The sequence below is a fragment of the Anomaloglossus baeobatrachus genome, unplaced genomic scaffold (assembly GCF_048569485.1).
Source record: "Anomaloglossus baeobatrachus isolate aAnoBae1 unplaced genomic scaffold, aAnoBae1.hap1 Scaffold_3655, whole genome shotgun sequence".
NCBI classification, from domain to species: Eukaryota; Metazoa; Chordata; class Amphibia; order Anura; family Aromobatidae; genus Anomaloglossus; species Anomaloglossus baeobatrachus.
Genome location: NW_027443006.1, coordinates 35,885 through 58,193, shown reverse-complemented (window position 1 = coordinate 58,193; position 22,309 = coordinate 35,885). Strand labels below are relative to the sequence as shown.

At 50.2% G+C, this 22,309-nt stretch overlaps 1 pseudogene; it reads right to left on the bottom strand.

The window, feature by feature from the left end:
- Positions 1-11,594: 11,594 nt before the first annotated feature.
- LOC142273669 (U2 spliceosomal RNA) lies at positions 11,595-11,801 on the bottom strand (annotated as a pseudogene).
- Between the last annotated feature and the right edge of the window lie 10,508 nt (positions 11,802-22,309).

Below are 22,309 nucleotides of genomic sequence, written 5' to 3'. Positions count from 1 at the left end.
ATGAAAATGTAAATAAGATATATAAAAATGCCTAATTATTTATAATTTATGAGAAAGATATATATGTATGGAAGAATGTTATAAGGTGTCCAAGAACCATAAAGAAAAAGGGTGCATATATAATGTTAGAGGTCTAGAGTTCCACCAGGCTATATCACCCCTAAAGAAATAGAAAGAAGACCTTACTACCTGTGTACCCCAAAAAAAGCTATATTTCTTAGCCAGGATTATGGTGGAGATATGCACAAGTGAAATAAGAATATAAAGTAATACAATAAGATTATAAAACCAATATGTGTGTAATACTATTGTATGTTTTGAGGATTTCGATAGCGTTAGGGCAATGACAACCAGAGACGAGTTTGTGGTACAAGATGTTTATAATATGTAACCACGGTAGATACACAGCGGAAATACACAAAACACATGAAAATACCTTTCTGAAACGGAGCGAAGGGGATTCCCGGGGCCACGCACCGGACTCCCCCAGGGAGACCACCAGAGCGAACCCCTATACAGGGACTGTCCGGCAATCAACCCCGGAAGGCCTAAATGCGCCGCAGCCGGGACACAAGGGGCAAGTGGTAAAGTCCAGAAGTGTCCGTACGGGATGAAAGTCCAGAATGGTTATGAGCCGGAAGAAACCGGGCAGACGTGCTGACCAAAGACGGCAGACGGAGTCCGGGCACAGCTTGAAGAAACCGGGTATGGTCCAGAGTCGGTCGGTAGACTTTCAGGAGGATCCAAAGGTAATCAAGAAGTAGCAGCAGCAGCAAAGCAGGAGCACACAGCAAGCCGTATACTCAGGCACTGGACTAGGCTTAGAGGCGGCCTTTTAAGCAGCTGGACAGGAAGTAGGGCAACAGAACATAAAACTCCATGTTAACCGAGGGCAAGCTCATGCAAAAAAGAGAACTGGAAAACCCGGAAACCTGACATTACTCCCCCCCCCAGAAACGGCCTCAGGACGGGTCAGGGCCTGGCTTGTCCGGGTACCGTCGATGAAACTGAGCGATCTTCCGGGGAGCTCGAATGTTACCCACCGGTTCCCAGGAATCGTCCTCGGGGGCGTACCCCTGCCAACGTACCAGATACTGAAGCCGACGACGATGGAGCCGGGAGTCAATAATGTCCTCAACCACGAACTGCTCCTCGCCGTCGACCATCACAGGCGGAGGAGGAGGCACGACACGACCATGAAACGTATTGGGAGAGACGGATTTGAGGAGAGAAACATGAAAGACCGGGTGTACCTTGAGATGGTGCGGTAACCGCAGCCGACAGGCCACAGGGCTCACGATCCCGGTGATCTTAAATGGACCGATGAATTTTTGTCCCAGCTTCTGCGAAGGGACACCCAATCTCAGGTTCTTGGTGGACAACCATACAGAGTCCCCTACCTTATACATGGGTGCCGGTTTCCGGTGAGTGTCTGCCGACCTCTTGTAACGCTCCTGGGCCGTAGCCACACTGTCCTTTAGAACCTCCAGATTTTGTCGAAGCTCTGTCAATCTGTCCTCCACCGCAGGCACTGAGACCGCAACCGGTGACCTAGGCAAAATAGTCGGATGGTAACCCAAGTTAGCAAAAAAGGGCGTTACCTTAGTGGAGCTGCTCTGAGTGTTGTTATACGAGAACTCCGCCAACGGAAGCATCTTCAACCAATCGTCCTGCAGATGGCTGACATAACATCGAAGGTATTGTTCCAGGGTTTGATTGGTCCGTTCGGTTTGCCCATTTGTCTGAGGATGGTATGCAGAAGACAAACAGACATCAATCTGGAGTGCCGTACAAAACCCCTTCCAGAACCTAGACGTGAACTGCACGCCCCGGTCAGAGATGATCTCGTCTGGTACCCCATGCAATCGGAATACGTTCTGGATAACCAAATCCACTGTCTCTGCGGCTGAGGGAAGACCGGCACACGGAATAAAGTGAGCAGCTTTAGTCAACCGATCCACCACCACTAAAATGGTATTGTGACCGTCTGAGACGGGCAACTCCACAATAAAATCCATTGAGATAGACCCCCAAGGGCGAGATGGCACGGGTAACGGTTGGAGGAGTCCTGTAGGAGCCACACGAGGGACCTTGCACCGGGCACAAACCACACATGAGTGGACATAGTCCTTTACGTCCTTTAAACAGGTAGGCCACCAGAAGAAACGGTTCAGAAATTCCTGCGTCTTCTGTACCCCCCTATGACCAGCCAACACGGAGTCATGGACCAACTTGAGAACCCGAAGTCTTACGGCCTCCGGGACATAAATGCGTCGCTCTCTCAACCACACACCATTCCGAAGAACAAGAGTTACATCATTCGGGGGGGCAGCAAGAAATACGTCACCATCATAGGCCAGCTTGATGTCCTTCCACAAGTCCTGGTCCTGGATTACTCCAACGAAATTGGCATCCGATAACACGGTCTGAGACGGGGTTCCAGGCACGGAGTCCACGGCGTGGATTCGGGACAAGGCATCGGCTTTCCCATTACGTGAACCTGGACGGTATGTAACGACAAAATTGAACTGGTTAAGGAATAGGCTCCAACGGGCTTGCCGTGGAGACAGGCACCTGGCAGACTTAAGAAACTCCAGATTACGATGATCTGTGAGTACTATCACTTGCTGCGCGGCTCCCTGTAAGTGGTGTCTCCATTCCTTGAAGGCGGAAATAATCGCTAACAATTCTTTGTCCGCAATGTCATAGTTCCTTTCTGCAGGGGACAACCGGCGGGAAAAGAAAGCACACGGATGTAAGAGACTCTTGTCCCCAGTCCTTTGAGAAAGGATGGCCCCTAATGCGTAGTCGGAAGCGTCGACTTCCACGATAAAGGGAAGTGCGGGATTCGGATGTACCAATATAGGCGCTGAGGTAAAACAGACCTTGAGACGATGGAAGGCTTCCTGGGCCTGGGCGGACCACACAAACTTCTGTCCTTTCTTGGTTAACAGAGTGATGGGACGAACGATTTCTGAAAAATTACGGATAAAACGTCGGTAAAAGTTGGCAAAACCGACAAAGCGTTGTACCTCTTTGATGTTTCCCGGTTCCGGCCAGTCTAGAATCGCTTGTATTTTGCCAGACTCCATGTTCAGTCCCTGAGGAGAGATGACATAACCTAAGAATTGTATCTGTGAGCAATGGAATTCGCATTTCTCCAGTTTGATGTACAGGTGGTTTTCCCTCAGCCGGGTAAGTACGGTCTTGACGTGCTCCTGGTGTTCCTGTAGGGAATCAGAAAAGATTAGGATATCGTCCAGATAAATCACCATGAATTGGTCCATGATATCCCTAAAAATATCGTTAACTAGATGTTGGAAAGCCGCGGGAGCGTTACAAAGTCCAAAAGGCATCACTAGGTACTCAAAATGTCCATACCGACATCGGAACGCGGTCTTCCACTCGTCTCCGGGACGTATGCGGAGTAGATTGTATGCCCCACGGAGGTCCAATTTGGTGAATATTTTTGCCTGTTGGACCCTCTCCAATAGCTCAGGAATCAATGGTAACGGATACCGGTTCCGGATGGTTATTTTATTCAGTTCCCGGTAGTCAATACAGGGTCTTAGAGTCCCCTCTTTCTTTTTCACAAAAAAGATGGGTGCCCCTGCTGGTGAGGTAGACGGACGAATAAATCCCTTCGCCAGACTTTCATCAATGTAGTTTTTTAGTGCTTCTAGCTCAGGTGCCGCCAACGGGTAGACATGACCAAACGGGATCTCCGCCCCTGGGAGTAAGTCTATGGGGCAATCATACGGTCTATGCGGGGGAAGCCGATCGGCTTTTCTTTTGTCGCATATGTCCGCAAAGTCGTTATACACCGGGGGTAGAACAGGTACCTGTACAGTGCCCTCCGCATTCGGCGTTACTGGAACCGGAACAGTTGGACTAATGGTCGGAATACTCTGCGGTGGGAAGGATATTTCCTTAGTTTCCCAATCGATGACCGGATTTGTAGACCGTAGCCACGGAATACCTAAAATAATCGGAAAATGAGGAGAAGAAATTAGCATGAAAACAAGGGTCTCCTGCTGACCTGGCTTCATGACGCACTCTAGCGGTACGGTTTCCCGATCAACTGGTCCAGAGATTAACGGAGATCCGTCTACCGTCTCCATGGTAACCGGTGAGGCTCTTTGCTGAGTCCGGATACCGTGTTTCCTGGCAAAAGAGGAGTCCATGAAATTTCCCCCTGCCCCAGAATCTATCATTGCAGAGGTAGGTATTAGCTGTCCCTCCCACCGGATCTGAATGGGGAGCGAGCAATGGGTATATTTCCCTTCCGAGTCCTTCGGTGAGGTTGACATTACAGTCAAGGGAAATACCGCATCCAAGTGTCCACTTGCCTCAGAGATATCGGACTCTGCGTCCGTGTTGTCACACTCTGCCATGGCTGCCAATACCTTATTTGGGCGATTCGGACGTTTCGGGCAGTCGATCAAGAAATGGTCTGATTGACCGCAATAGAAACACAGACGCTCACGGAGCCGGTGTTCGCGACGTTCATTGGTCTCTCGCTTTTGCAGAGAGTCCACTTGCATAGGAACGTCCTCGGCCTCCCGTGGCGTCCTGAGAGCGGGTTCTCTGGAAGGAAATGCAAAGTTGTTTACACGGTTTACAGCTGCCCATTTTTCCTGTCTACGTTCCGTCAAGCGGGTATCAATACGCACACAGTGCTGGAGAAACAGTTCAAAATCCCCTGGAGATTCAGAACGAGCTAACTCGTCCTTGATGGTACCGGACAACCCCTTTCTGAAAACAGACAATAATGCATTGTTTCCCCAGTCGGTGTCTACCACTAACCTCTTGAACTCAGTGGCATATTCAACTACAGAACGCTTTCCCTGACGTAAGGAAAGGAGAGCCGATTCAGCGGTAGCACGGCGATTCGGATCATCAAACATCTGCGCCATTGCGGTCAGAAAATCATCTAGGTGATTTAAACGGATGTCCCGGTTCTCTATCATAGGATTAGCCCAAGCCAGTGCTTGTGAGGTTAATAACATAATTATACATAACACTTTGGACCGGTCAGAACGGTAATAATCAGCATGTACATCAAAAAACAGTATACATTGGTTCACAAATCCACGAAACTGACTACGGTCACCATTGAAACGGAATGGGGGTAACCTAGGCATACCGGCAGCTGATACGGACGTAGTGGGGCCGGCTTCCTGAGCCTCCACTCTGACTTGCAAGTCCTGTATAGCCGGACCCAGTACCTGGTGATCATGGCCCAGCTGTGCCTCCATATCTCTAAGTTTAGTCTGCACCACCTCCATCTCCTGCTGCAAGGAGTTAATCATAGAAAAGAGCTGATCTACTCCTCGTGTCTCAGTCATTGCCCCAGTGAAATCCTCTTGTGGCCTGAGTATAATGTAATACTATTGTATGTTTTGAGGATTTCGATAGCGTTAGGGCAATGACAGCCAGAGACGAGTTTGTGGTACAAGATGTTTATGATATGTAACCATGGTAGATACACAACGGAAATACACAGTATAACAAACACATGAAAATACCTTTCTGAAACGGAGCGAAGGGGATTCCCGGGGCCACGTACCAGACTCCCCCAGGGAGACCACCAGAGCGAACCCCTATACAGGGACTGTCCGGCAATCAACCCCGGAAGGCCTAAATGCGCCGCAGCCGGGACACAAGGGGCAAGCGGTAAAGTCCAGAAGTGTCCGTACGGGATGAAAGTCCAGAATGGTTATGAACCGGAAGAAACCGGGCAGACGTGCTGACCAAAGACGGCAGACGGAGTCCGGGCACAGTTTGAAGAAACCGGGTGTGGTCCAGAGTCGGTCGGTAGATTTTCAGGAGGATCCAAAGGTAATCAAGTAGCAGCAGCAGCAAAGCAGGAGCACACAGCAAGCAGTATACTCAGGCACTGGACTAGGCTTAGAGGCGGCCTTTTAAGCAGCTGGACAGGAAGTAGGGCAACAGAACATAAAACTCCATGTTAACCGAGGGCAAGCTCTTTCAAAAGAGGACTGGAAAACCCGGAAACCTGACAATGTGTGCATTCATGCACCACCCGGTACGCTACCCTTGCCAAATTGCTCACTCTAGATCCCCACACGATCCATGAAGCCGTTCCCCCGGTCACACCGCCTGCTGCCGGTTCCCACTCATCCCTGGGGGAGTTAGGCGAGTGGTATCGAGAGCTACATGTCGGCACTGATGATACCCCCATACACCACAAGGAAGGGGTATACCGGGTGGTACAGGAGTATGAGCGGGTTTTTAGCAAGCACCCTCTAGATTTTGGGCAGATTAAAGGGGTTCAACACCACATCCCTACCGGTACACACTCCCCTATTAAAGAGAGATACAGGCCTATTCCCCCTGCCCACTACCAATGCGCCAAAGACATGTTGAGGAACATGAAGGAGGCAGGGGTTATTAGGGACAGCTGTAGTCCCTGGGCCGCTCCGTTGGTGCTGGTTAAGAAGAAGGATGGCACCATGCGGATGTGTGTGGATTACCGGAAGATTAACCAGATAACGCATAAGGATGCTTACCCTCTGCCCCGCATCAAAGAGTCCCTGGCCTCGCTGAGAACCGCTAACTACTTCTCCACCCTTGACCTCACCAGCGGGTACTGGCAGGTGGCCGTGGCACCGGAAGACCGAGAGAAGACTGCCTATGGGACCGTTTTGCTGTACTTGGATGATGTGATTGTGTACTCACAGACGTATGAAGCCCACCTGGAGCACCTAGCCGAGGTGTTCGCGTCCCTTGCCAAGTATGGGATGAAGTTGAAGCCCTCAAAGTGTCATCTGCTGAAACCCAGAGTGCAGTACCTAGGACATGTGGTTGGTGCGGAAGGTGTCGCCCCCAACCCCGAGAAGATCACCGCCATCCAAGACTGGCCGAGACCGACCACAGTGAGGGAAGTGAGGCAGTTTCTGGGCCTGGTGGGATATTACCGTCGCTTCATTAAGGGGTACACAAAGATGGCTGCCCCCATGCAAGACCTCCTCGTAGGACAGACCAAGGGTGGTAGATCCCTAGTAGCCCCATTGGTGTGGGAAGAAAAGCATGAGGAATCCTTCCGCCAGCTGAGAACAGCCCTGACCGGAGAGGAAATCCTAGCGTACCCTGACTACAGCCGCCCATTCATCCTCTACACCGACGCCAGCAATGTGGGCTTGGGGGCTGTTCTATCCCAGGTCCAAGACAGAAGGGAAAAGGTAATAGCTTATGCTAGCCGAAAACTCCGACCGACTGAGAGGAACCCTGAGAACTACATCTCCTTCAAGCTTGAGCTCTTGGCACTGGTGTGGGCTATCACCGAGCGGTTCCGCCATTACCTGGCAGCAGCCAAGTTCACCGCGTACACAGACAATAACCTGCTGACCCATCTAGATACGGCCAAGCTGGGCGCGTTGGAGCAGCGGTGGGTGACCAGGTTAGCCAACTACGATTTCACCATCAAGTACCGGGCCGGCCGTACCAACGTCAATGCCAATGCACTCTCCCGGATGCCCCACCTGTCGGAAGAGGGGCCAGAGGATGATGACCTCGAAGAGATCGAGTTGCCTGCATTTCACCGGCCATTCACTGAGAAGGTGCACGTCTACCAACAACGGGTGAACCTGGATCCGCTGCCCCGACAGGACTGGCAGGAAGCTCAGGACCAGGCACCTGCTGTCCGCCTGGTCAAGACTCTAGTGGAACAGGGTTCTGCTGGGATAGACCCTGCTGCCCCTGCCGAAGCCCAACGTCTGTGGCAAGAATGGACCCGGCTATACCAACACCAGGGGAAGTTGTATCGCGAGCTGATTAATCCAAAGACTCACGAGAAGATCCGCCAGCTGGTGATTCCCCAGGCTAACGTGCCCACCGTCCTGCAAGCATACCATGATGGTGCAGTGCACTTCGGGTGGAAGAAGCTAGAGATGTTGTTAAGAGAGCGGTTCTATTGGAGTGGAATGCGGGAATCTGTGGAGGCCTGGTGCCGAGAATGTGGCCCTTGCGCATTGAGAAGGAAGGACGAGGCCAGCCAGAAGGCACCCCTACACCCGATCATTACACACCAACCGCTGGAGCTGGTTGCCCTTGACCATGTAAAGCTCACCCCCAGCCGAAGTGGGTACACCTACGCTCTGACCATCGTAGACCACTACTCGAGGTTCCTGGTGGTTGTCCCAGTTAAGGACTTAACCGGCCGCACCGCTGCTAAGGCTTTCCAGGCTTATTTCTGTTGACCGCATTGGTACCCGGAGAGGGTGCTTACCGACCAGGGTCCGGCCTTTGAAGCAGAGGTATTCCAGGAATTCTGCCAGTTGTACGGCTGCAAGAAAATCCGGACCACGCCTTACCACGCCCAAACCAATGGCATTTGTGAAAAGATGAACCACTTGGTCCTGGGCCTCCTCAAGACGTTACCACTGGAAGAGCGGAACCTGTGGCTGGAGAATCTACCTGACCTGGTCGATATGTACAACAACATCCCTTCCAGCTCTACGAAATGCACTCCAGCATACCTGATGAGAGCTCGTCCCGGCCGGCTACCAGTGGATCTGGAAATGGGCTTGGAAGCTTCAGAAGCACTCCTGTCGACAGCTGAATGGGACACTCGGCGGAGGACACAGTACCGACAGGTCCAGGAGTATGTTGAAAAGAACTTGTGCCGGAGTCGGGGACAACAGGAGCAGTGCTTCAACAAGAAGGCGCCTGACGGTTCCTTCCAACCTGGGGATGTAGTGCTGAAGCGGAAAAGAAGGGCCCACAAGCTGGATGATCAATGGGAAAAAACCCCGTATGTAGTCCAGCCCACAGGATGGGAGAATGGGAAGGCCTACCAGATCAGCCGTCACCAGGGGGGGACTTTGGCCACGGTTTCCCGAGACCACCTGAAGAAGTGCCCACCAGCATTGAGAGTAGCGGATGAGGCTCCAGTTCCCAGTCCAGTGGAGAAGGAAAAAGAGGTAATCCACACCATGATGGGTGATTTTCCAGCAGACTGGCCTACACAGAACGGTGCGGTGATCCTTCCAGTGATACTGTTCCCACAACCCGTGGATGAAGAAATGATGGAAACGGTTAACCGCGAGCCAGTGCCCAGGGATGTACCTGTACCCAGCTCCCCTACGCCTCCGCCTGCCCCACATGATAGCAGGGAGGAGGAACTGACTGTTCCCTCTGCCCCACTGCCTGTCACCACTGACACCGGATCCCGAAGGTCCACTCGCCCCAACCTAGGTAGACCCCCACTTAGGTACAGGGAAACTACTCTTTAAAAGGGGGGGGCTTTATGTGTTGAGTGTACCAGTTTGAAAGTTTTAAATGATAAGTAAAGATGATCAACCAAAGAAGTTTACCTGATTGAACCGTGATTAAACCGGCCGTTGCCGGCAACTGTTGTCCCCGTAGGGACTGTGCAACCATTGCGTAAGGAACTGCTTACGGACAAGCCCGAGAACTTGCAGGGCAACCACAAACTTAGTGCAATGTAAATAAAAATGTTTGTTGGCTTGACACCGTTACCGCCTCCGGAGAGGCTGATTTGGGAGGATGGGCCTGGAGGAAAGGGATGGCCTAGGCCCGCCACTACCGTAACCGGTGGCGATCCTCCGGGGGTTCAGGGGTCCCCTTGGACGTGGGCCCCCTGAAAGAGACAGAACCCGCTCGGGCAACTTGGTGCTGGACTGGGGTCAAGGGGTGCTGCCCGCTTCTTAGGGGCAGCATCAGGGCCAGGTTGTTTGGGTGGGAGAAGAGCGGAAGCTGTACCGTTGTAAAATGTTTATGATGCTTTTACATGTTTTACCGTTTTATTCTTTTTCAGTTGTGAAAATAAAACCGGTGATGGACGGGCAGCCCGCGGACGGTCTGCATTTTACTATAGGGGAATGTGGCGCCCTGGACAAGCCAGGTCGTCACAGGTACTACACCAACACGCTCTACACTCCGGCTAGGCACACCGAAGCTAAACACAAATCCTAGTTGCCTTCCTCCAGGGGCTGATGTCCACACCAGGGGGTGGGCCAGGCGGTTGATCCCACCCACCGAGGAGTTCACAGTCCTGGAGGCGGGAAAAGGAGTCAGATTAGAGATCAGTTTTGGAGTTAGAGAAGTGAAGAGGAGAGGAGACTGACCGTGTCCGTGTGTGTGGCCCGGGCACTCAGCAAGGTTGGCAGACGGTGGTGACCTTCTGCAGGAGAGGCTGATTGGAGTGAACCGTACGGACCGGGGATGGGCGGTGGCCCGCCGGTACCAGATCGGGGAGTGAAGAGAAGCCAGCACCATCCGGCAGGGCCTACGGACCCCGACCAGGCTAGGAGTCGCCGTAAAACCGGTCAAATCCGTTAGCGACAGGAACCTCCAGGGTTTCCCAGCAGTCAAGACCCGATTGAAGGCAACAGCTCACACCGTAGAGGGAAGCACAGTCACCGCCAAGGCTACAGTTCCCAGGGCCAGAGCCTGCGGGCAAAAGGGGCTCCCTCAGCATCCATCCAAGCTGGGGAGCGGGTTACCGGTGGGAAGCCCGCTAGATTTTGGGGGAATAAAAGGGGTCCACCACCACATCCCCACAGGTGCACACCCACCCATCAAAGAGAGCTATAAGCCAATACCACCTTCACATTGCCAGTGTACCAAGGACATGTTGAGCAACATGAAGGCGGCTGGGGTTATCCGTGACAGTTGTAGCCTTTGGGCAGCTCTGTTGATCCTGTTAAAAAAGAAGGACGGCACCATTCCCCGTATTGAGGAATCGCTAGCTGCATTGAGAACTGCAAATTATTTTTCTACCCTTGATCTCACTAGTCACTATTGGCAAGTGTCCGTTGCTGAGGCAGACCGGGAGAAGACCGCCTTCGCCACCCCTATGGGTCTCTGCGAGTTCAAAAGCATGCCCTTCGAGCTGTGCAATGCGCCAGGAACCTTCCAGAGGCTGATGGAATGCTGCTTGGGACAAGATTTTAGGGTGTATAAAAAGGGAGATTAGATCCCGTGATCCCAACGTATTGTTACACCTCTATAAATCACTTGTAAGGCTACATCTGGAATATGGGAACCAGTTTTGGGCTCCACATTTTAATAAGGACATTCAGAAGTTAGAGTCAGTTCAAAGGTGGGCAACTAGACTACTACAAGGAATGGAAGGCCTCCCATATGATGACAAGTTGAAAAAGTTATTAAGTGATTATTGGCTGCAATGGGGCTTTCTGGCTGGTGCCAGCCTCTCTTCTTAGCACAGAGGAACCACAATCCCTACACCATGCTTCAATGGATTCTCTCATCCCAGCCCAGTAAAGCTACATATTTTACACAGTCATAAGCAGCCAAAAGGGATCTATTCTATTCAATTGCAAATGATCTAGATAAGACTGAGAATAAGATACTGCACGGGACATAGCAGAGTTGGTCAAGTTGAGTGGAGATGAGTTTGCTATTTGGCACAGCTTTTTGCATCAATAAAGCAAGTAAAAGGTGTGAAAGATAAAAAAAAGGGTGAAAGTGTGAAAAGTGAATTGGCCAAATTGAGGTGCATATAAAGTTTTTGCTTTCTTTCAATTCACTAATGGGGCTCATTTGAATCAGGTGAATTGAGTTCTGCTTTTGGAAACTGGGTTAAGAAGGGGTGCACCGGTCCTGGAGGTACTGCAATACCAGGTCAATGCGTGGAGTGGACAGAGCAAGATTTTTTCCATCTCCTTGTTCTAAAAATCCATTTAATATATGGTCCCCAGAGAGGGGACGTATCAGATATTAAACTGATAAGAACAGATTTAATTTTTTTTTTTTTCTGTTTATCAGTAGGACTTCAAAATAACAAAGGTGATCGCCTCCCGTTGCCTGGGAACCGTCCAGGCACAAGAGGGCTATGTGTCACCAGAAGGCACACACACTTCCTCAAGGCCGGCAGACGTGCAATCCCAGGCACCTTCCAGTACCGACCAAGGTAGCGTCCTCCGAAACTACACTTGATCTTAGCCAAAAGGCCGAGAAGCTATAACCCGAATTGGTTACGGCCTTGAGTGGCACCCTGGCCTATACCGGACACATCTTAGGGAGAGGGAGACAAACCCACGCCTACAGAAGACATTTTGTCACCCAAGCCAACCCTTGAAAAGGCTGTTTTGCAGAGCAAAAACAAGAAGAATGGTGCTTTTTGCAGCCGCCGCCCACTGCAATGAATCTGAATAACTCCTCCTTTTGGACACAAGCACCTCCCCTCCCCCTTGCAGTCTTTCCAATTCATGATACAAAAAGACGGACGGACAGGACAGGACAGGACAGGCTGCCTGACTTTCCGTCACTGCCACCCTTTGCCATCCTTGCCCGTAGAAAGCCCTTTCATCATCCCCAAACCCTAATCTTTTCCCTTCCCTTCCCAGATGCGTCTCACTCCCTTTCATTAGGAAGTGAGCGCAGCCTTTTCTCCGTTCTGCACATGCGCGACGTTAAACACAAATGCGCAGGCGTGCGTTCCATTACCCTCACTGCATTCCACTCCCATACAGGAAGTGGGCGCAGCTATTACTACGGTCGCACATAAAAGAACCCACGGCCACCACTGCACATAGCTGACTCCACCACAGGACACCCACTTCTACACCAACACAGGTAAGACAGGATCGGCACCTCTATGCTCCTGTTACAATCAGGCTCAGTCACCATGTGATAACGCTCTCAACTCTTTAGTTGCAGGCTCCCCTTGCTTCACCTCCACTGGCTGTGCTGCCATTTCCTCTCCCACCTGGAAGGTATACTTTATTCCACTATTTTCCTGTTTCTCTCTTCCCCCTTTTCCCATAACCTACTTTTATCTGCATTTGTGGGGTATCTATATGCTATTTACATCATAGTTTTATTCATTAATATGGAAGGGAAGAGTGCCCATGAGAGTGTTGAACTGCGGAGAGCAAGAGATTAAGCTGCTCCGATTTGCCACCATTGATAAGCTGTTCTCAGTAGATACACATGCTATCCAAACAGCAGCATCCACCATTGCTTCAGCCCACCCATTCAGTGACAGCTCACCAAGTCAGCCAGAGGAGTGGTGTAAGGAATTACACGTAGGCACTGACTCCACACCTTCACATCACAAGAAGGGGGTCTACAGGCTAGTGCAAGAATACGAGCAAGTCTTCAGCAAACATCCGCTAGACTTTTGAAGAATAAAAGGGGTCAAACACTACATCCCCACAAGTGCACACCCACCCATCAAAGAGAGATATAAGCCAAAACTACCTGCACATTACCAGTGTATCAAGGACATGTTGAGCAACATGAAGGAGGCTGGGGTTATCCGTGACAGTTGTAGCCTCTGGGCAGCTCCGTTGGTCCTGTTAAAGAAGAAGGACAGCACCACTCCCCTGTATTGAGGAATAGCTAGCTGCATTGAGAACTGCAAATTATTTTTCTACCCTTGATCTCACTAGTCGCTATTGGCAAGTGTCCGTTGCTGAGGCAGACCGGGAGAAGACCGCCTTTGCCACCCCGATGGGTCTCTGCGAGTTCAAAAGCATGCCCTTCGAGCTGTGCAATTTGCCAGGAACCTTCCAGAGGCTGATGGAATGCTGCTTGGGACACCGAAACTTTGAAACGGTACTGCTATACCTTTATGATGTTATTGTTTATTCTAAAGCAAACAAGATTTTAGGGTGTATAAAAAGGGAGATTAGATCCGGTGATCCCAACGTATTGTTACCCCTCTATAAATCACTTGTAAGGCCACATCTGGAATATGGGGTAAAGTCCTGAGCAGGTTGATAACCATTGGTTTGAGCATGGTAGGGTGTAGTGCGCATCTTCCTGCATCGGTAAAAGCTGCAGAAGTCCTTGAAGATTTCCGCTTCAAAGGCTGTGCCTTGATCTGTGAGGACTCTCTCTGAGTAGCCATGAGGTCTGCATAAGTGTGCTTGGAAGACCTTCGCTGCAGTATGGGCCATTAGATCTTTGACTTGTACCACAACCATAAATCTCGAGTAGTTGTCTACCATCGTAAGTGCATACGTGAGCTCGCCTCGATATTCTGCAACAAAACTCCCTTTTTCGATTTCAGTTTCAGCAAACACTCCTCTTCCTGTAGAAAATATTTATCATTACCTAAGACAGTCATTCTAATGCATGACAATATTAAGGCAATTTAGTTAAAACTTGTTTTAACTCACCTTTAAGGGGATTGATGTATTTCATGGTCAATCCAGGTTTGTCAGTGATGGCACTGACATAATGTATGGCGTCTTTTTCGGGCGTTATCCTTTGCCTTTTCATTGTGAAAATCCAGTTGCCTATATCAAAGCAAATTCTACTACTTGTAAAGTATGCAGAAAATGAAATGTAGAACATATAACATCAACTGCTTAGGAACGCATCATAGGTTAGTACTTAAAAGGATATTGTCATGTTCTAGTCATAATGCAAGCTGGACATTTTTCATGTTACCCTGTAATCGCCGGCCTGTTCTAATGCTCACAAGCCAAGATATAGGCTCAGCTGCTAAGGCTTCCCTCTGCCTTCTGAATGAAACTTGAATATGTCTGGGTCACTGTGTATATAGCAGGTGCTCAGAAAAAATAAGAGTCAATTCAATAGAAATAGCTCTGGCACACTATAGTGATCAATAACGTAAGAAAAGAACTCTTGGAATGCTGAAAATTCTTTATTTGTGCAAAAGGATAATTCATCCAACGTTTCGACCTTGTTTTTAGGTCTTTATCAAGGATAAAGTTATCTAAGATCATAAAGGGTTACAAAACCATATAAACACGTAATTAGTACATAGTACAACATAACAGTACAATATATTGCTACTTGAGAGTACAATGGGTCAAATGACCATGATGCACATACAAAAAATTTTTCCAAAGCCATAGTGAAAACATTTGTACTGAGGAAAGAAAATTTCCACATGACCTATCTGGAGAAACATTCTGGATCAAACAACCAAAAATAGTCAAGCAGGTAAATACACACCTATATGGATAACAGGATGATATGTGTTCAATTGTATAGCGTCATTGCCATTAAGGTACAAATGGAAAACTTGCAATCCTATATAGTGAAGGAAATGAACACATATCATATCAAAGAACACAGGAACATGGGTGTGAGAAAAACCTCAATGTTTATACTTTGTTCTTTATAATGGTGTGAACATGTATATGTCTCAGTACCTTATGCACTTGAGAATTCTAGTGAGTAGATCATGAAAGCCTATTTCAGAACTGGAATCGGTAAATAATTGTAGGTGGAATCTAAATGAAAAGATGGTACAAGTGTTATCATGACTAGAGATGAGCGAACCGGTCGCGGTTCGGCTCGAGGTTGGTTCGCCGAACGGACCTCCCGTTCGAGTTCGGTTCGTCGAACGTTCGACGAACCGAACTCGAGCCAATAGGAAACAATGGCAGGCAATCACAAACACAGAAAAACACCTAGAAAACACCCTCAAAGGTGTACTAAAGGTGACAAACAACTCAAACACATTGGAAAGTGACAAGGACATATACTCATGCGAAAACAAAACAGCTGGACAAGGAAAAAGAGGAGGACACACAGATATATGAGTATATGCAAGGAAACATCGATTCCATTAATGTGCAACTTGAGCCCTGCTCATTCTTGGCTTCCAATCTTGATAAATTGCCTGAGCTCGCCACGTACGTCTTGGGGATCTTGTCGTGTCCTGCAGCCAGCGTTCTCTCGGAACCTGTCTTCAGTGCTGCTGTGGGTCTGCTGGCAGATAAGCACACGTGTCTGTCCACTGACAATGTGGACATGGCTCTCAGAGGACTTTTCTTCCCCTGGGTCAGCCAGGGGACGGGAAAGGCACGCGTATTTTTGAGAGTGCTTCATGCAAAGCATCTTTTTCTTTTTCAAAAGGGAGCTCAACCGATGCCAGTCAAGTGGGGTGTGTGTGGCCCAGTGAGTGGAAACGAGGGAGACTGTGGTTGGAGTCCCCTCGCTGTGTCTCTAAAAGAACCAAGATGAACAAGTCATGGCTCTCAGAGGACTTTTCTTCCCCTGGGTCAGCCAGGGGACGGGAAAGGCACGCGTATTTTTGAGAGTGCTTCATGCAAAGCATCTTTTTCTTTTTCAAAAGGGAGCTCAACCGATGCCAGTCAAGTGGGGTGTGTGTGGCCCAGTGAGTGGAAACGAGGGAGACTGTGGTTGGAGTCCCCTCGCTGTGTCTCTAAAAGAACCAAGATGAACAAGTCATGGCTCTCAGAGGACTTTTCTTCCCCTGGGTCAGCCAGGGGATGGGAAAGGCACGCGTATTTTTGAGAGTGCTTCATGCAAAGCATCTTTTTCTTTTTCAAAAGGGAGCTCAACCGATGCCAGTCAAGTGGGGTGTGTGTGGCCCAGTGAGTGGAAACGAGGGAGACTGTGGTTGGAGTCCCCTCGCTGTGTCTCTAAAAGAACCAAGATGAACAAGTCATGGCTCTCAGAGGACTTTTCTTCCCCTGGGTCAGCCAGGGGACGGGAAAGGCACGCGTATTTTTGAGAGTGCTTCATGCAAAGCATCTTTTTCTTTTTCAAAAGGGAGCTCAACCGATGCCAGTCAAGTGGGGTGTGTGTGGCCCAGTGAGTGGCAACGAGGGAGACTGTGGTTGGAGTCCCCTCGCTGTGTCTCTAAAAGAACCAAGATGAACAAGTCATGGCTCTCAGAGGACTTTTCTTCCCCTGGGTCAGCCAGGGGACGGGAAAGGCACGCGTATTTTTGAGAGTGCTTCATGCAAAGCATCTTTTTCTTTTTCAAAAGGGAGCTCAACCGATGCCAGTCAAGTGGGGTGTGTGTGGCCCAGTGAGTGGAAACGAGGGAGACTGTGGTTGGAGTCCCCTCGCTGTGTCTCTAAAAGAACCAAGATGAACAAGTCATGGCTCTCAGAGGACTTTTCTTCCCCTGGGTCAGCCAGGGGACGGGAAAGGCACGCGTATTTTTGAGAGTGCTTCATGCAAAGCATCTTTTTCTTTTTCAAAAGGGAGCTCAACCGATGCCAGTCAAGTGGGGTGTGTGTGGCCCAGTGAGTGGCAACGAGGGAGACTGTGGTTGAAGTCCCCTCGCTGTGTCTCTAAAAGAACCAAGATGAACAAGTCATGGCTCTCAGAGGACTTTTCTTCCCCTGGGTCAGCCAGGGGACGGGAAAGGCACGCGTATTTTTGAGAGTGCTTCATGCAAAGCATCTTTTTCTTTTTCAAAAGGGAGCTCAACCGATGCCAGTCAAGTGGGGTGTGTGTGGCCCAGTGAGTGGCAACGAGGGAGACTGTGGTTGGAGTCCCCTCGCTGTGTCTCTAAAAGAACCAAGATGAACAAGTCATGGCTCTCAGAGGACTTTTCTTCCCCTGGGTCAGCCAGGGGACGGGAAAGGCACGCGTATTTTTGAGAGTGCTTCATGCAAAGCATCTTTTTCTTTTTCAAAAGGGAGCTCAACCGATGCCAGTCAAGTGGGGTGTGTGTGGCCCAGTGAGTGGCAACGAGGGAGACTGTGGTTGGAGTCCCCTCGCTGTGTCTCTAAAAGAACCAAGATGAACAAGTCATGGCTCTCAGAGGACTTTTCTTCCCCTGGGTCAGCCAGGGGACGGGAAAGGCACGCGTATTTTTGAGAGTGCTTCATGCAAAGCATCTTTTTCTTTTTCAAAAGGGAGCTCAACCGATGCCAGTCAAGTGGGGTGTGTGTGGCCCAGTGAGTGGCAACGAGGGAGACTGTGGTTGGAGTCCCCTCGCTGTGTCTCTAAAAGAACCAAGATGAACAAGTCATGGCTCTCAGAGGACTTTTCTTCCCCTGGGTCAGCCAGGGGACGGGAAAGGCACGCGTATTTTTGAGAGTGCTTCATGCAAAGCATCTTTTTCTTTTTCAAAAGGGAGCTCAACCGATGCCAGTCAAGTGGGGTGTGTGTGGCCCAGTGAGTGGCAACGAGGGAGACTGTGGTTGGAGTCCCCTCGCTGTGTCTCTAAAAGAACCAAGATGAACAAGTCATGGCTCTCAGAGGACTTTTCTTCCCCTGGGTCAGCCAGGGGACGGGAAAGGCACGCGTATTTTTGAGAGTGCTTCATGCAAAGCATCTTTTTCTTTTTCAAAAGGGAGCTCAACCGATGCCAGTCAAGTGGGGTGTGTGTGGCCCAGTGAGTGGCAACGAGGGAGACTGTGGTTGGAGTCCCCTCGCTGTGTCTCTAAAAGAACCAAGATGAACAAGTCATGGCTCTCAGAGGACTTTTCTTCCCCTGGGTCAGCCAGGGGACGGGAAAGGCACGCGTATTTTTGAGAGTGCTTCATGCAAAGCATCTTTTTCTTTTTCAAAAGGGAGCTCAACCGATGCCAGTCAAGTGGGGTGTGTGTGGCCCAGTGAGTGGCAACGAGGGAGACTGTGGTTGGAGTCCCCTCGCTGTGTCTCTAAAAGAACCAAGATGAACAAGTCATGGCTCTCAGAGGACTTTTCTTCCCCTGGGTCAGCCAGGGGACGGGAAAGGCACGCGTATTTTTGAGAGTGCTTCATGCAAAGCATCTTTTTCTTTTTCAAAAGGGAGCTCAACCGATGCCAGTCAAGTGGGGTGTGTGTGGCCCAGTGAGTGGAAACGAGGGAGACTGTGGTTGGAGTCCCCTCGCTGTGTCTCTAAAAGAACCAAGATGAACAAGTCATGGCTCTCAGAGGACTTTTCTTCCCCTGGGTCAGCCAGGGGACGGGAAAGGCACGCGTATTTTTGAGAGTGCTTCATGCAAAGCATCTTTTTCTTTTTCAAAAGGGAGCTCAACCGATGCCAGTCAAGTGGGGTGTGTGTGGCCCAGTGAGTGGAAACGAGGGAGACTGTGGTTGGAGTCCCCTCGCTGTGTCTCTAAAAGAACCAAGATGAACAAGTCATGGCTCTCAGAGGACTTTTCTTCCCCTGGGTCAGCCAGGGGACGGGAAAGGCACGCGTATTTTTGAGAGTGCTTCATGCAAAGCATCTTTTTCTTTTTCAAAAGGGAGCTCAACCGATGCCAGTCAAGTGGGGTGTGTGTGGCCCAGTGAGTGGCAACGAGGGAGACTGTGGTTGGAGTCCCCTCGCTGTGTCTCTAAAAGAACCAAGATGAACAAGTCATGGCTCTCAGAGGACTTTTCTTCCCCTGGGTCAGCCAGGGGACGGGAAAGGCACGCGTATTTTTGAGAGTGCTTCATGCAAAGCATCTTTTTCTTTTTCAAAAGGGAGCTCAACCGATGCCAGTCAAGTGGGGTGTGTGTGGCCCAGTGAGTGGCAACGAGGGAGACTGTGGTTGGAGTCCCCTCGCTGTGTCTCTAAAAGAACCAAGATGAACAAGTCATGGCTCTCAGAGGACTTTTCTTCCCCTGGGTCAGCCAGGGGACGGGAAAGGCACGCGTATTTTTGAGAGTGCTTCATGCAAAGCATCTTTTTCTTTTTCAAAAGGGAGCTCAACCGATGCCAGTCAAGTGGGGTGTGTGTGGCCCAGTGAGTGGCAACGAGGGAGACTGTGGTTGGAGTCCCCTCGCTGTGTCTCTAAAAGAACCAAGATGAACAAGTCATGGCTCTCAGAGGACTTTTCTTCCCCTGGGTCAGCCAGGGGACGGGAAAGGCACGCGTATTTTTGAGAGTGCTTCATGCAAAGCATCTTTTTCTTTTTCAAAAGGGAGCTCAACCGATGCCAGTCAAGTGGGGTGTGTGTGGCCCAGTGAGTGGCAACGAGGGAGACTGTGGTTGGAGTCCCCTCGCTGTGTTATACATGCTTTTAGAAGGGCATGACATGGCTTGGAGGTTGACTTTCATAAAATGCAAACTGTTGGCTACCAAAATGCTGCCTTTCCAACAACTGTGGTTATAGGCAATGAGGAACATACTGATGAAGATGAGACGCAGATACCCGATTGGGATGACAACTTAAATATTCGGTCAGGGCAAGAAGAGGCTCGGTCTGAGGGGGAGGGTAGTGCAAACACAACAATTGATGATGAAGTTCTAGATCCCACCTACTGTCAACCCCCAGTCAGGCACTCGAGGAGGTCAACAGAGGCGGTGGAGGAGGATGCAACCGACGACGAAATTACCTTGCGCCTTCCTGGACAGAGTCGGAGCACTGGTAGCACGTCTACAACTGCATCCTCAGCCACCACTCTGCCTATGAGCATTATTCGGGGTGCATCAACAGGTCGCATGGCCTCTAAGCCTTGCCTAGCCTGTTCCTTTTTTGACATAGAAAAAGATCGCCCAAATCATGTGATATGTAAAATTTGTCATGATTCTCTTAGTAGAGGTCAAAACCTCAGCAGTTTGACAACTTCTTCCATGAATCGTCACATGAATAAATATCATAGGTCCCGGTGGGAAGCTCACTGTGCTGCAATGCGGCCTAGCGGAGCGAACCATCCACCGCCCGCCCCTTCCAGTGCATCCGCGCGCTCTTCATCTTCTAGGACTGTGGGGACAGCTGTCACACCTGTTTTTCCACGCAAAACTTCCACCACTGTAACCGCAACAGGCAGTTTGCTTGGTAGGTCGTCAGTTGGTTTGGAAGGGGAAACAAGTGAGTGTGTACAGCTCTCTCAGACATCGATAGCACCTACGTTGGATGAAGGCAACATCATGTCTCCGCCTGCACTTTCCTCACAAACCTGCATTTTTCCAGGGACACCCTACTCAACACCGTCTACACACAGCAGCCAGATCTCTGTCCCTCAGATGTGGTCAAATAAAAGGCCACTTCCTCCGACCCATGACAAAGCTAAGAGGTTGACTCTATCCCTCTGTAAGCTGTTGGCTACCGAAATGCTGCCTTTCCGCCTAGTGGACACACAGGATTTTAGAGACCTTATGTCTGTCGCTGTGCCCCAGTACCAGATGCCTAGTCGCCACTACTTCTCTAAGAAAGGTGTGCCCGCGCTACACCAGCATGTCGCACACAACATCACCGCTTCCTTGAGAAACTCTGTGTGTGAACGGGTGCATTTCACCACCGATACTTGGACCAGTAAGCATGGACAGGGACGTTACATGTCGCTGACTGGGCACTCGGTAACTATGTTGATAGATGGTGAAGGGTCTGCTGCACAAGTCTTGCCGTCCCCACGACTTGTGTGTCAATCCTCTGTCTGTCCAAGTTCCGCCACTGCTTCTGCATCCTCCACCTCATCTGGGTCCTCCACCTCCGCCCCAAGCCTGCCTGGTCAGGCCACCAGCGTTCTCACTGCGCAGAAGGAATCACGCACCCCTCATTACTATGCTGGCAGCAGAGCGCAACGGCATCAGGCGGTCTTTAGCTTGACATGTCTTGGGAATAAGAGTCACACAGCTGAGGAGTTGTGGTCAGCTCTGCGGTCCGAGTTTAATAAATGGTTGTCTCCACTCAACCTGCAGCCTGGTAAGGCCGTGTGCGACAATGCTGCAAACCTGGGTGCGGCCCTTCGCCTGGGCAAGGTGACACACGTGCCTTGTATGGCTCACGTGTTGAACCTTGTTGTCCAGCAATTTTTAACACACTATCCCGGCCTAGATGGCCTTCTGACCAGGGCACGTAAACTGTCTGCAGTGCTCACTTCCGCCGTTCAACCGCCGCAGCTGAGCGACTTGCATCGCTCCAGAAGTCTTTCGGCCTGCCGGTTCATCGCCTGAAATGCGATGTGGCGACACGCTGGAATTCAACTCTCCACATGTTACAGCGACTGTGGCAGCACCGGCGAGCCCTGGTGCAATACGTCATGATGGGCCAACGAGATGCAGAAGTGGGGCAGATCACCCTGATGGAGTGATCTCAGATCAAGGACCTATGCACCGTTCTGCACAGTTTCGACATGGCGACGAATATGTTTAGCGCTGACAATGCCATTATCAGCATGACGATTACAGTCATTTACATGCTGGAGCACACGCTAAACACTATTCGGAGTCAGGGGGTGGGACAACAGGAAGGGGAGGAACTACAGGAGGATTCATATGCGCAAGACACAACAACATCACCAAGGTCCAGACGTTCATCATCACCAACGCGGCAGGCATGGGACCATGGGGGACAGGGATCAACAAGGGCGCATGGTAGCAGGCGAGATGTTGAGGAAGGTGCAGGAGGACATGAAGATATGGAGGACGAACTGTCCATGGACATGGAAGACTCAGCGGATGAGGGAGACCTTGGTCAAAATTCAGTTGAAAGAGGTTGGGGGGAGATGTCAGAGGAAGAAAGAACGGTTAGCACCTCTATGCCACAAACACAGCGTGGACTTGGTCCGCATGGCTGCGCAAGACACATGAGTGCCTTCTTGTTGCACTACCTCCAACATGACCCTCGGATTGTCAAAATTAGAAGTGATGATGACTACTGGCTTGCCACACTATTAGATCCCCGGGACAAGTCCAAAT